The sequence below is a fragment of the Triticum aestivum genome, chromosome 7A (assembly GCF_018294505.1).
Source record: "Triticum aestivum cultivar Chinese Spring chromosome 7A, IWGSC CS RefSeq v2.1, whole genome shotgun sequence".
Taxonomy (NCBI): Eukaryota; Viridiplantae; Streptophyta; class Magnoliopsida; order Poales; family Poaceae; genus Triticum; species Triticum aestivum.
In genome coordinates this window covers 497,007,550-497,021,297 of record NC_057812.1, presented here as the reverse complement: position 1 = coordinate 497,021,297, position 13,748 = coordinate 497,007,550, and positions in this window count along the sequence as shown.

Here is a 13,748-nt window from a genome sequence, read left to right as displayed (position 1 = left end):
ACGCGTCCGTTCTCAAAACAGTGGCTAGCAAACCATGTACACATACACTTACATCCATCCTTGAGTTTATCTTGAGAATAAATCAGCCATCCTTGAAACACTGAGCAACGTTGTATCATGAGAGAAGCACACAACAGAAAGCACGAGTGAACGACATGCAGCAAGGGAAAGCATCCAAAATGGAAAGCTGTATGCGGCTATAGATGCAGCTATCTCTTCCCGGTGTCGTTTTTGGTCCAGACACCAGACTGTTCACGCGCTCCTCACACCCTCAAGGCTGCCGTGCATGGCCAGAGAGGTTTAGCAAGGGAAACGTTGCAGAGACAGTGAGTACCAGGTGTACGTGCATCCAGTATTTGCGTGGATTGGAGTGGCACGCATGGAGCCCTTTTTAAAATTTTAACATGAGGACGGCTTGTCCACTTGGCTCGATCGCGGCTGGAGACAAAAGTTGTTTCAGCAAAACAATGGACATTTACATACTGCAGAAAGTCACTTTGAACGTTAATATTACCTACCGGTAACAATCTCACCATCCATCAGTTGCCTTAAGATTTGGGTTGTACACATCTAACTTTTCCTCCTTTTTGCTATACAAATAGAATACCATACCTAATACAACTATTGGCCCCCACCATGTCCTTGATATGGCAGGAAAAACAGTGATGACATCATGTGACAGCCCGCTCTCTCTCTTCTCTCACGCATAAATCCACCATTTTATTTCACATAGGCTATATTAAATTGATCGAGGTGACGGCGGCGGCTCGCTCCTGCGACGTCATTCAGATCAAGTCCTCCTCTGTTGCTGTTGACTGGTTGCGCCGTGCTGCACCTTACTTTTGCGCCTACTCCTGTTCAACCATCACTCAACATTGATGCGGCAGAGACTATCTCTACTCTGCAGACCACGCCTGCCCACTCGTTGGTGAACTGCGATGCACCCATGAGATGGCGCTGGATTGGGCGTCCTCTCCGGGGCCAAGATTGGTGCTGGACACACCTTTGCAGCCTGTTGCTGAGAAGTCCCTGGACTCGGCATCCTTTCCAGGATCAAGTTTTGTGGTGGCTACTCCAGAGCAGCCTGCTGCTGATCTGCACCAACTAGTCCTGGAAGCTGCTACACCTGATATGCCTGAAGATGGGGTCGCTGAACATGCTACCACCCCCATCTTTGTCCCCTACAGGCCAGCACTTCTCCCCTCACCACCAACCTGGACACCACCACGGCCACCTGCTCGGCGGCGCAAGACCTTGGCGGGCGTTATGAGCTTCAACCTGGGTCGTCGCAGCCCGAGGATCCGAGCCAAGAACCAGAGGCTGCCCATTGCGACCCTTGCAGAGCGGCTCCTCTGCCAGCGTATGGGCATTGTGGACGAGGGCGAGCAACTAACCGAGGCGGCCATCAGCAAGTTTGTGCAGCTGTTCAATGGTCGTCTCCCTGACATCACCATTGCGGCATTACGAGCTCTGTTCAACCTGGACTGCGACCTGATGTCAGCTGTGGAGAACGCCTTGATCGAGCATGGTGGAGAGGGAGGCCCAGACCTGGGCTCTCAGGAGGATGCAGAAGCAGCTACTGCAACCTGATCTTCTGCTACTTAGTGATGCTGAGATGTAGCTTCTTTGTCATGTTAAACATCCTGATTGTTTTTAGAGAAGGAACGTCTGTTTGTACCTGCAACCTCTTGCAGCTACATGTTGCGTTGGCAAGGCTGGTTTTTAGTAATACTTGTACGCCTATTTGCTGCTGCTATTTGTGGCTGCAGCTTCTAGGGGCCCTGGCGAGGCAGACTAAGATGTTATTGCTGCTCTTGACCCGTGTCGCCGTTCCTCCCAGTTGTTGTTGCCCTGCCGTGAACATCGTTGTATACCTGGTTTCCAAATGACAGACCGAAACCATAACCTCACGATCCTGAACTGGAATGTTCGAGGCCTGAATTGTCCTGACCACCGCACTACCGTTCATGAGACCATAACCTCTACCCCTTGTCACATCGTTTGCCTTCAGGAGTCCAAGATGGATTTGGTTGATGCTTTCACTGCAGCACATATTGGTGGCCACAGGCTTAAGAGCTTCGCCCAGCGTCCGGCTGACGGTACGCGTGGTGGCATCCTCCTGCTTTGGGACGATGATGTGGTGCAGCTGTCCAACATCCAATTCTGGTCCTTCACCCTTTCAGCAACGGTTACTCTGTACCCCCAAAGCCCAGCTCCCACCTCATTCAAGCTGACCACTGTCTATGGGCCGACCCGAAGTAACCTCAAGGACGCCTTCTTTGTTGAACTTATCGCCGAAAAACCACCACTGGGCACCATGTGGCTGGTCACGGGGTACTTCAATCAAATTTACCAGGCAAGAGATAAGAACCGTACAAATGTTGATTGGAGCCGCATTGTCAGATTTTGAAACGCTCTCAACTCCTGTGAGCTTAAAGAGATTCATCTCCAGAATAGGAGATTCACCTGGAGTAATGGGCAGAGGGAGCCCACATTGAGCAAGCTCGACAACTTCTTTTGCAATGAAGATTGGGACTTGGAGTTCGGCTCCCACATACTGCATGCCTTATCATCCTCCCTCTCTGACCACTGCCCTCTTTTGCTTGCAAATGCGAATGGGCCAAAGCGCTCTACATGCTTCCGCTTTGAAATTTTCTGGATCAAGATGCCAGGTTTCTTGACAACTGTCTAAGATGCGTGGAATGAAGGATACAACCATGTCGAGCCGTACCATATCCTGCATCACAAACTCAAAAAACTAGTGTCAGACTGAAGGCATGGAGCAAGTCCCTCTTCTCCAACATGAAGGTTCAAGTGCATATGGCCTTGGAGGTCATCCTTCGCTTCGACATTGTGCAAGAGTCAAGGTCTCTGAGCCCGCGGGAGACTGATCTTATGAAGAGGCTAAAGAGGAGGGTGGTTGGCTTGGCGGTGCTTGAAAAAGCTCGGAAGCGGCAGACCTCTAGAATAACAAACATTAAAGAGGGGGACACAAACACTAAATATTTTCACCTTCGAATCAACCGTCGGTGAAGGAAAATTTTCATTCACCGCCTCAAGCACAATGCGGGGTGGGTAACCGACCACAACCAAAAGAAGGATATTATCCATAGTCACTTCTCCTTCGTCATCAAGAAGGGACCCAGAAGGAATAAGGACTTTAATTGGGAGTGTATCCCCACTCCAGATTGTGATCTTAGTGACCTTGGGGCTCCGTTCACCATGGATGAGGCTAGAAAGGCCGTCTTTGATTCACCATGCGATAAGGCGCCGGGGCCGGATGGGTTCACGGGTGCATTCTTCAAGGCATCTTGGGATGTTATCAAGATCGATGTCATGGCTGCTATCAACCACTTCACCAATCTTCATTCCACCAATTTACATTGGCTAAATTCAGCCAACATCGCATTAATCCCCAAGAAAGATGGCGCTGAGGATATTTCCGACTTTAGACCGATAAGTCTAATTCATGCCGTGGCTAAGCACTTTGCTAAGATGATGGCAACACACCTTTCCATCCACATGAACGACCTCGTGTCACCGGCTCAAATTGCTTTTATCAAGCGAAGCATTCTGTAGCGACCCGACCTCAGACGGTCAAGTATCTGTGCTTAAGTGTCATCCCTGGATCGGTATGCTGACACACACAGTACTCGAGGATTTATAACAGAGGTAAATCACATGTATAAAATAACATAAATACTATTATCTCAATCCAAAATAGCGGAAGAAACAACAAGGTTGTGGATTCCCATCAACACCAACGACAAAGTTGAGTGTAGAAATCGTAACCCTAACGTATCACTTACTCGTCGTAAGAATCCTGCAACATGAGACGTTGCAGCCAGACAGGGTCAGTACATTGAATGTACTGGCAAATTCACACCATAGGATAATGATGAATAAAGGCTATCACTACATGCATATTTGGCTGGTGGAAAAGCTCTATGGTTATAATGTTTTTGCGAAAAGCCAATTTTTTCCAACATCAAAGGAATATATTTTATTTAACTACAAAGTTGGTTGAAAACAATATTGAGAAGGTTCCTCCAACTCAATCCCAAATTAACATCAATAACCCAACAAATTATTTAAGTAACGTGTTGAGATCAATATGATAATCCAAGTACTAGATACTCAAGATGTCCATAACCGGGGACATGGCTAACCATGATTAGTTTGTACACTCTACAGAGGTTTGTGCACTTTTCCCCACAAGACCCGATCTCCTCCGTTGAATTTCTCGCACTGCCGGGTGTTTGAGAAACGGATGACCGAGACACAGTTTTTCAGAAGCATTAACCCCTTACTCCGGGCAGACCATACCAAACCTACATCCCACTACCTGCTGATCCACCTCTTCGAGAGCTTCACGCAACTTACTCCACTATGCTAGAGCCCATAATAGCATGTGGCTGCACACGGAAGTTTCTAGCATGAAAAATCTTGTGATCCCTTTGAGCCTGGGTGGCAGTCCATAGGAAGATCACACGGGTACTCTGGGATTTCCAAAAATACAGGCAACACTGGGTACTCCAGGTGCCTCAATCCACCAAGATGTGTATTTAAGTTGCCACCTTAAGTTGAACCATTAATTAACAATCTCACATCTGTCATGGATTTCACTCACCCAAACCACGTCTACGAGCATAGCATAGCAATATAAGCAACACGTAGAAGTAACTCCCAAGGGTTTGAATGTAACAGGGCAATAGGTTCTACATCATCAACTACTTCCCAACCCACAAGTTAATAACATCCTAATCATGCAATGTTTGAGGATTGGAACTAATGCATAAAAACAGGGTGATAATGGGGTATGATCAAAGTGTGAACTTGCCTGCAATGTTGATGAAGATGATTCGCACTCATAACTCTTGATAGATCTATGACTTACACTCCGGTCAATCTATCGTAAGCAAGCAATAGTAACCACACATAAGCAATCACTCAAAGGATCAGAAAGAACGAAGAAGACGATTCGGAAAACATCAAAACCAAGCAAATAACTCTTCCAACATAAAACAATTTCTAATAGTACCAACATCATGTGCATTTGGCCTTACCAGAAATTTTAGGTCAAGAGCTCCGATTTGCAAAAAGAATCAACTCAAACGGAGTTACGGAACTCAAGTTATGAACAAAAGAAGTTTGAATATGAATCTGAACAAAGTTTGAAATTTGAAATTTTCAAAAAGTTGACATGACAGGTTAACTGGATAGGTGAAAACAAGACGAAACTATAGGCGTGGGTTTCATCTAATTTGGATGAACGAGTAAAAAGTTATGGCTATTTGAAAAATCAGGGCCAAGCTGTTTTACGAAAATAAAATAACTACGGCTGAGAAAATTCTATGTCTAATGTATAAATATAAAGACTAATTGATAATCTAATTATTTTACCGTACTAGTCTAGAAATAATAAGCTACGGAAGTATATATGAAGAAAGATATCTTTATAAGATAGCGTAAAAAAATAACTTCGGAGAGAGGAGACAATTTCCAGAAGTCCCGCCGGAGAAAAGAAATAATTTTTCTTTAGTGAATCTAGTCAAATCAAAATATTGATTTAACTTGAATCGGATGATTTTTGAAGCCTCTATGTGTCTATCTTTATTGGTGGAAAAGAGGCATAGAAGTCAAAGGCTAGACAACGTGGGACTAAACGTAGATGAAAAGAAAAAAGAAACAGAGAAGAAAAGAGGCGGCTCGCATGGGCCTAAAGGCCTTCGGCCGGCCGTGCGCGCACGCTGCGGCTGCAGCTTTTTTTAAACAAAATTCGGTCTAAGAAAAAAATGAAAAGGCTGGCTGGGCCTGGCCCATGTAGGAAAAGAAAAAAAGAAGGGACGCCCACTAGTACTATGATGCGCACGTGTGTAACATTTACGGACAGGCCGCATGTACAGTTTTTTTAAATAGAAACAGAAGAATAACCTGAATAAAGAAAAATAAAATAAAAGTTTTATATAGGCATCCTATATATCAAAATTTTCAAAAAAGATTTTCTACAATATGAACATTTCTCAAGTGCCAAATAAAATTAACAAAAATTCAAATAATACAAACAGTGCTACTTCTACAATAAAACCCAATAAAAATCATTTTAGAAATACCAAAATAATTTCAAAATTATTTCGCTCCAATTTTCTGATGTAGGGAATCATTTTACCCTATTTTCCATTAATTTTATTTTTAGAGAAAAATAATTTGAATAAAACCCAAATAACTCCAAATTGAAAATAATTTCAAATGGACTTTAAATTTGATCCTTTTAAACTTCCAACTCGTATTTTTGAAGAAGTCATTTTATCTTCTCTCATGAAAATCATTGAGTTGCTTAAAGTTCTGAATTTGAAATATTTTCAAATGAAATTCAAATCTTTTCAAAACCCTTTATCATTTATTTAAATGGAAGAAGTCATATTATCTTCACTCCAGGGTTTTGTGATGAAAAGAATTTGAATTCATGGAGATCAAAATGAAAAAAGAAAGTTTGGGAAAGTACTTTTATTCCCTCTCATTTAACTTTCAAAAAGTTTCAAATTCACTCACTTTCAGTCAATCAATCAAACAATCAATCAAGTCTATCTATTTATTATAACATTTCAAAATTTAGAATTTTGGGATGTTACAAACCTACCACCCTTAAAATGAATCTCGTCCTCGAGATTCGGAGAGGCTAGCAAGAAAAAGGTTAGGGTTTGGGTCTTCTCAAAATCCATCGATCATCACAGGGGGTCTAGGGTGCTACCACCCTTAGAAACATCGTTACGGTCCCATCAATACTCATATACTCCATCCTTAGTCTTGACAGAGCCGGTCTTCTCAGATCGTAAGGATAATTCCTTCTCTGGCTCTTCCGGCAGCGGCATAACCTTTTCCTCAATTTTTCAGTCCTTTCATCTTGGTAAGGTTATTCTGAGACTGGGTCTTCATAGCTGATAGGTCTGGCGCCAATACTAAACAACTATCGATATCTCATGGCGTCCATCCAATTATGGTTTCTCCTTCAGGAAATAGGTCTGGGTTGATCCTCACCGTATAACCTACGGTTGGCAAAATCTGTCGTGTACAAGGGAAAAATTCTTATACCATTCTAGGGTTTAAACAAGGTTTGATCGTCGTCTCTCTACTATAGGTAAGTCTCTCAGATTTACCATCCCTTATAGCAAGGCGAATAATAAGAGTAAGTCGGTATGGTGATCAATCCATCCCGCACCCAAATCATTACCTTGTATACGGTTTAGCGAATCTCGCATTCTAACACTCGATCATCCTCACAAGCATTGCAGAATTTCTCTTGTCGACGAACCAAGTTCGGATAAATCCATTGATTCTGCAAGCCAAACAAACATATATCATTTCTTCACAACTCTCAGGTTTTGCGTTACTCTATAAGATCGTCTGCCGATAAACGTAACTTCTTCCAGGGTTTTTCCTTCAGCAAGAATGTGCTTGCTTCTTGGCAGGTCCTGGGGCCTGTGGGTTATGGCCCATTCCATCACTTGTAAACCTTGAACTCACCATCAGGGCAACTGATCACTACTCCAACATCCAACCTCCCAACATTCTTAAATCCATCCAATTGTACTATCTCCCTTCCTTCTATTGGTTCCAAACTAAGACGTGATTACTCAGACTCATCATGGAGTTATAATCGTTCCATAATACCAACATCATACCTCCTTTATATCCAATAGTAATTCATCTCTTCATCCTCGTGGGTTATCCCACATACCGAGATAAAAACTTATACTTATGAAGTCCATACCCCACTTTGTGGAACATTATTATCCTTTCCAGGGTCAAGCGTCCTTACAGGGGAATATTGGCCATCTCTGCATGGCACTTCTTCAACTGGGAAACGTGAAACACATCATGAACTCCTGAAAGTCCTTTGGGTGACTCCAACATGTTGGCCACTTCTCCCATACACTCCAAAACTCGGTATGGTCCTACAATTCTCGGGGCTACTTTCCCTTAACTACAAATCGTTTAACTCCTCGCAGAGGGGACACACAAAGACATGCTCTGTCTCCAATTTCATAGACTACCTTCTTGCATTTTTGAGTCCGCATAACTCTTCTGCCTGGACTGAGCTACCTTCAGTCTATCTCGAATCAACTTAACATTCTCATGTGACTCCTTGATCACATTTGGTCCAAACAACTGACAGTCTCCAACTTCATCCCACATCAACAGTGTCTAGCTCCTTCTCCCATACAAAGCTTCAAAAGGGGCCAGCTTCAAACTGGCTTGGTAACTGTTGTTGTATGAGAACTCTGCGTAAGGTAGATTATCATCCCTACTAGATCCATAATCTAGCGCACACACTCTCAACATGTCCTCCAGAATCTGACTGACTCTCTCGGTCAATCCATCTGTCTGCGGATGAAAGGATGTACTGAACTCTATCCTAGTACCCAAAGTCTGGTGCAGCTGATTCCAAAACCTTGAGGTAAACTGTGTCCCTCTATCTGATACGATGGTCCTCGGAACTCCATGCAGACATACGATTCTGGTCAAATATATCTTGGTCAACTTCGCACTTGTATAGGTGGTTTTCACTGGGATAAAGTGAGCCACTTTGATCAAGCTAATCAACTACTAACCAGATAGAATCATATCCCGATCGGGTTCTGGGAAATCCGGTAATGAAATCCATGCCAAGCTTATCCCACTTCCATTCGGGTATCGGCATAGGCTGCAGTAATCCTGCTGGCTTCTGATGCTTTGCTTTTACTCTCTCTAGCATACATCACCTACGACTACATACTCCGCAATATCCTTCTTCATACCAGTCCACCAGTAACGCTCCTTCAAATCCAAATACATCTTGGTGTTTCCAGGGCGAATCGAGTATGGTGAGTCATGAGCCTCCTGAAGTATTTACTTCCTAATCTTTGCATTATTGGGCACATATATTCGGTCCTCGAACCATAAGGTGTCGTGCTCATCCTTACGAAAACCTTTGGCCTTTCCTTTACTCATCCTCTCTTTTACCTCAGCAATCTCTTTGTCATCCTTCTGAGCTTCACGGATCTTTCCCAACAATGTAGACTGAACTTCCATTGCTGCAACAAAACCTTTGGGAACAATTGTAACGCCCGGATAATTAAGCTACAGTGAATCTCCGCTAATGATGCCACGTCACCTCGGTTACTGTTGATAAACCCGCGTAGTTCGAAACCCAGTTCAAAATTCAAATTTAAAATAAAGGCAAACAATAAAAGTTTTCAAATATTAAAACTAAATGTTCGGGTGGATTCAAATAAATCATGGATAGTTATGATGGAGAAACCACACTTATATAAAATCTTTAAATACTCTAAAATGAATAAAACAGTAGTCAAGACAATTATCGAAATGCATTTTATAATTAATAAAATGTTAAACTATTCTATTTAGGTGTTAAACTTTTTATTGCAGTGGGTTTAGTGGTAGTACTAAGTTAGGGATCATTCTTGTATTTTAACAAACTAAAATAAAATGAGGAACAAGATAAAACAGAAAAGATATAAGATAAATAAAAAGGAAAAAGGAAAACAGAAAACTAATAAAAAGAAAGAGCCCCCCCCCCCGGGCCAAACGGCCCAGCTGGCCGACCAGGCCGCCCACCAGGCCAGCCCACGCGGCCCCTTCACCCCCGTGGCCTATAGGCCACCCCACCCCGGCCGAAACCCTAACGCCCCACTCGCTCTCCCCCTCCTCCCCGATCCAGATCGGATCGGGGGAGCGAACCCCACCGCGACGACCGCGCCGCCCCTCGCCGTTGGACGCCGCCGCCCGGAGCCCGCGCCACCTCGCTGGCCTGCCTCCACTACCTCGCCGGACTGCCTCCTCTTCCTCGCCGGCCTGTATCCCGTCTCCGCCACGCTCGTCGTTGCCGTCGTCCTCCCCAACAACCGCTGCCCCGTTCCCTACACCTTCCGTGAGCACCCCCCCCTCTCTCCCCGTCCCCGTTGCCTGTTCCGGCCACCGCCCCGCCCCTGTGTGATGTCAGCGTCGACTGCGCGCGCAAGGCCGCACCTGCCTGCTCGACCCGCTCCTCACGCCCGGTCGTGCCCTATGCACGTGCACACTCGTCGCCGCCCCGTGCTGAGGCTCCGCGCGCGCTGTGCTCACCCACCGGCCGCCCGCGCTGTCCACGCCTTGCGCGTTTCCGCCCCCATGCTCGCAATGCTCCCCTCGCCCCGATCGCTATTGCGTCCGCCATCGCTCGCCGTCCCGCCATTTGCCCGCGCCGCACCTTCGCTCCCCGCCCCGGCGCCACCCCGACGTGGCCTCGCCGCTGCCGCTATCGTCCCAGGCGGCCGGGCTTGCCGTGCCCATGGCCGGCGCCCCCCCTGCTGATCTGGGCATTTGCCCAATCGGGCCGGGTTCCTGCGCTCGTAACCTGCGCGCCCGCATACCAGCGGTGCCCGAATCGCTGTGGCCCTCTAGGCCACTGACTAGGGGGCCCCACGCCCCAGAACGTAAAATGAAAATAATAAAAGGAATAATAATATTAATTAATTAATAATTAACTTAAAATAATTCTGTTAATTAACTGATTAAACCTAATTAACCTACTAAGATAACCTAACTACTGTTAATTAGTCTTAGTCAATGACGAATGGGACCCACACGTCTGTTGACCCAGTCAACAGACAGTTGACTAATGACATCATGCTGACATCACACTGACATCATAATTACATTTTCTAATTAAATTAATTCTGTTAATTCTAAAAATGAATTAAATCTTTAAAATTAATATAAAATAATCTGTAACTCGGATGGAAAAACTTTGTACATGAAAGTTGCTCAGAACGACGAGACGAACCCGGATACGCAACCCGTTCGTCCGCCACGCATCCCTAGCATAGCGAACACTCAACTTTTCCCCTCCGACTCCTCTGCCCGAAAACGCGAAACACCGGGGATAATTTCCCGGATGTTCCTCCCCTACACCGGTACCACCTCGTACCGTGTTAGGGCACACCTAGCATCACGCTTTGTCATGTCATGCATCCTCATGCTTTTGTTTGCATTATATTTATTGTTTCTTCCCCCTCTTCTCTCGCTAGACATCGAGACCGACGCCGCTGCTACCCAGTACGACTACGGTGTTGACGACCCCTCTCTCTTGCCAGAGCAACCAGGCAAGCCCCCCCCCTTTGATCACCAGATATCGCCTACTCTTTTCTATACTGCTTGCATTAGAGTAGTGTAGCATGTTACTGCTTTCCGTTAATCCTATTCTGATGCATAGCCTGTCCTTGCTACTACTGTTGATACCTTTACCTACAATCCTAATGCTTAGTATAGGATGCTAGATTATCATCAGTGGCCATACATTCTTGTCCGTCTGCCATGCTATATTATCGGGCTGTGATCACTCGGGAGGTGATCACGGGTATATACTATATACTTTATACATGATACATGTGGTGACTAAAGTCGGGTCGGCTTGTGGAGCACCCGCGAGTGATTCACGGATTGGGGGCTGAAAGGACCTTTGTCCCAACGGCCCTCTGTGTGGATCTTTGTGGCGAAGCGACAGGGCAGGTTGTGACCACCTAGGAGAGAGGTGGGCCTGGCCCTGGTCGGAGTTCGCGGATACTTAACACGTTTAACGAGATCTTGGTATTTGATCCGAGTCTGGCTACTGGCTTATATGCACTAACCATCTACGCGGGGACAGTTATGGGCACTCAACGTCGTGGTATCAGCCGAAGCCTTCGTGACGTCAGTGACTGAGTGGCGCGCGCCGGATTGGACCGTAAGCCTGCTCTTGTATTAAGGGGGCTAGTTCTGCTTCCGGCCGCGTACGCAACGTGCAGGTGTGCAATGGGCGATGGGCCCAGACCCCTGCGCCATAGGATTTAGACCGGCGTGCTGACCTCTCTGTTGTGCCTAGGTAGGGCTGCGACGTGTTGATCTTCCGAGGCCGGGCATGACCCAGGAAAGTGTGTCCGGCCAAATGGGATCGAGCGTGTTGGGATATGTGGTGCACCCCTGCAGGGAAGTTAATCTATTCGAATAGCCGTGATCTTCGGTAACAGGACGACTTGGAGTTGTACCTTGACCTTATGACAACTAGAACCGGATACTTAATAAAACACACCCTTCCAAGTGCCAGATACAACCGGTGATCGCTCTCTCACAGGGCAACGAGGGGAGGATCATCGGTTAGGATTATGCTATACGATGCTACTTGGAGGTCTTCAGTCTACTCTCTTCTACATGCTGCAAGACGAGGCTGCCAGAAGCGTAGTCTTCGAAAGGACTAGCTATCCCCCCTTATCCCGGCTTTCTGCAGTTCAGTCCACATATAATAGCCTTATTCCAGTTGATACCAATGCATACATATGTAGTGTAGCTCCTTGCTTGCGAGTACTTTGGATGAGTACTCACGGTTGCTTTCTCCTTCTCTTCCCTCTATCCTTTCTACCTGGTTGTCGCAACCAGATGTTGGAGCCCAGGAGCCAGACGCCACCGTCGACGACGACTCCTACTACACCGGAGGTGCCTACTACTACGTGCTGCCCGCTGACGACGACCAGGAGTAGTTAGGAGGATCCCAGGCAGGAGGCCTGCGCCTCTTTCGATCTGTATCCCAGTTTGTGCTAGCCTTCTTAAGGCAAACTTGTTTAACTTATGTCTGTACTCAGATATTGTTGCTTCCGCTGACTCGTCTATGATCGAGCTCTTGTATTCGAGCCCTCGAGGCCCCTGGCTTGTAATATGATGCTTGTATGACTTATTTTATTTGTAGAGTTGTGTTGTGATATCTACCCGTGAGTCCTTGATCTTGATCGTACACATTTGCGTGCATGATTAGTGTACGGTCAATTCGGGGGCGTAACAAGTTGGTATCAGAGCCGACTGCCTGTAGGAATCCCCCTTCCACACTCCTTGGCCGAAGTTGAGTCTAGACATTACAAAAACTTTTACTAACATGGTGTGTGCCTTACGGGCCCACATCGCCATCTGGGTGGTATTAGGCTCTTTTACTCCTCGATCCTTACTCTGGGACACTGAACTCTCTCCTACTCGGGTTAAACGATTTTACTAACTCTAACACTAGGATCCCGTGACCATGTTCACCCCAAAGTTGGATAAGCCCTAGTTATTCTTTAGAGTAGGATTTGAACATTGTCCACATTGTCATTTGACTCCTGTGAAAACATCTTTGTTTTCAGATGGAACCCACGAGGCAGGTCGTGCGCCACACGACGGCCATTGGTGCCTCAGGATCACCTGCTGTGTTGGTTGAGATGATGACCTATCTGGGTTATCGCTGGCACCCTGAGTACACCGTCTATGAGGAGTATCAGGACTTCAACCAGGAGCAGTACCGTGCCATCGTCCACCTCTACTCTCGGGAGTATGACTCCACTACCGTGCTGCACACTGCTCATGGAGTTGGAGTGACTATCGATATGGCGGTCCACGATGCTGCTTATGCTGCTCTGACACGTCTTCGTGGAGAGTATCAGGAGTTGGATACCTCCCCCTTCAGGCACATTGCTATCGCATCCGATGTTGGTGCGGAGGGATACTACACTGCTGCCTACTCCACTATCACCCGAGAGCCCTTCTACCATCAGAACCTGGTTTTGCATGCTGATGGGCTAGATAGAGCTAACCGAGCTCTTCGCCACGAGTTGTACACCACCCGTCAGCACCTGTATCGTGCTCTGACGCTGTTGCACCCCTCTGTCCGCTCTGGTGATCTGTCGCGTTCTGCGATCTACCCTGCC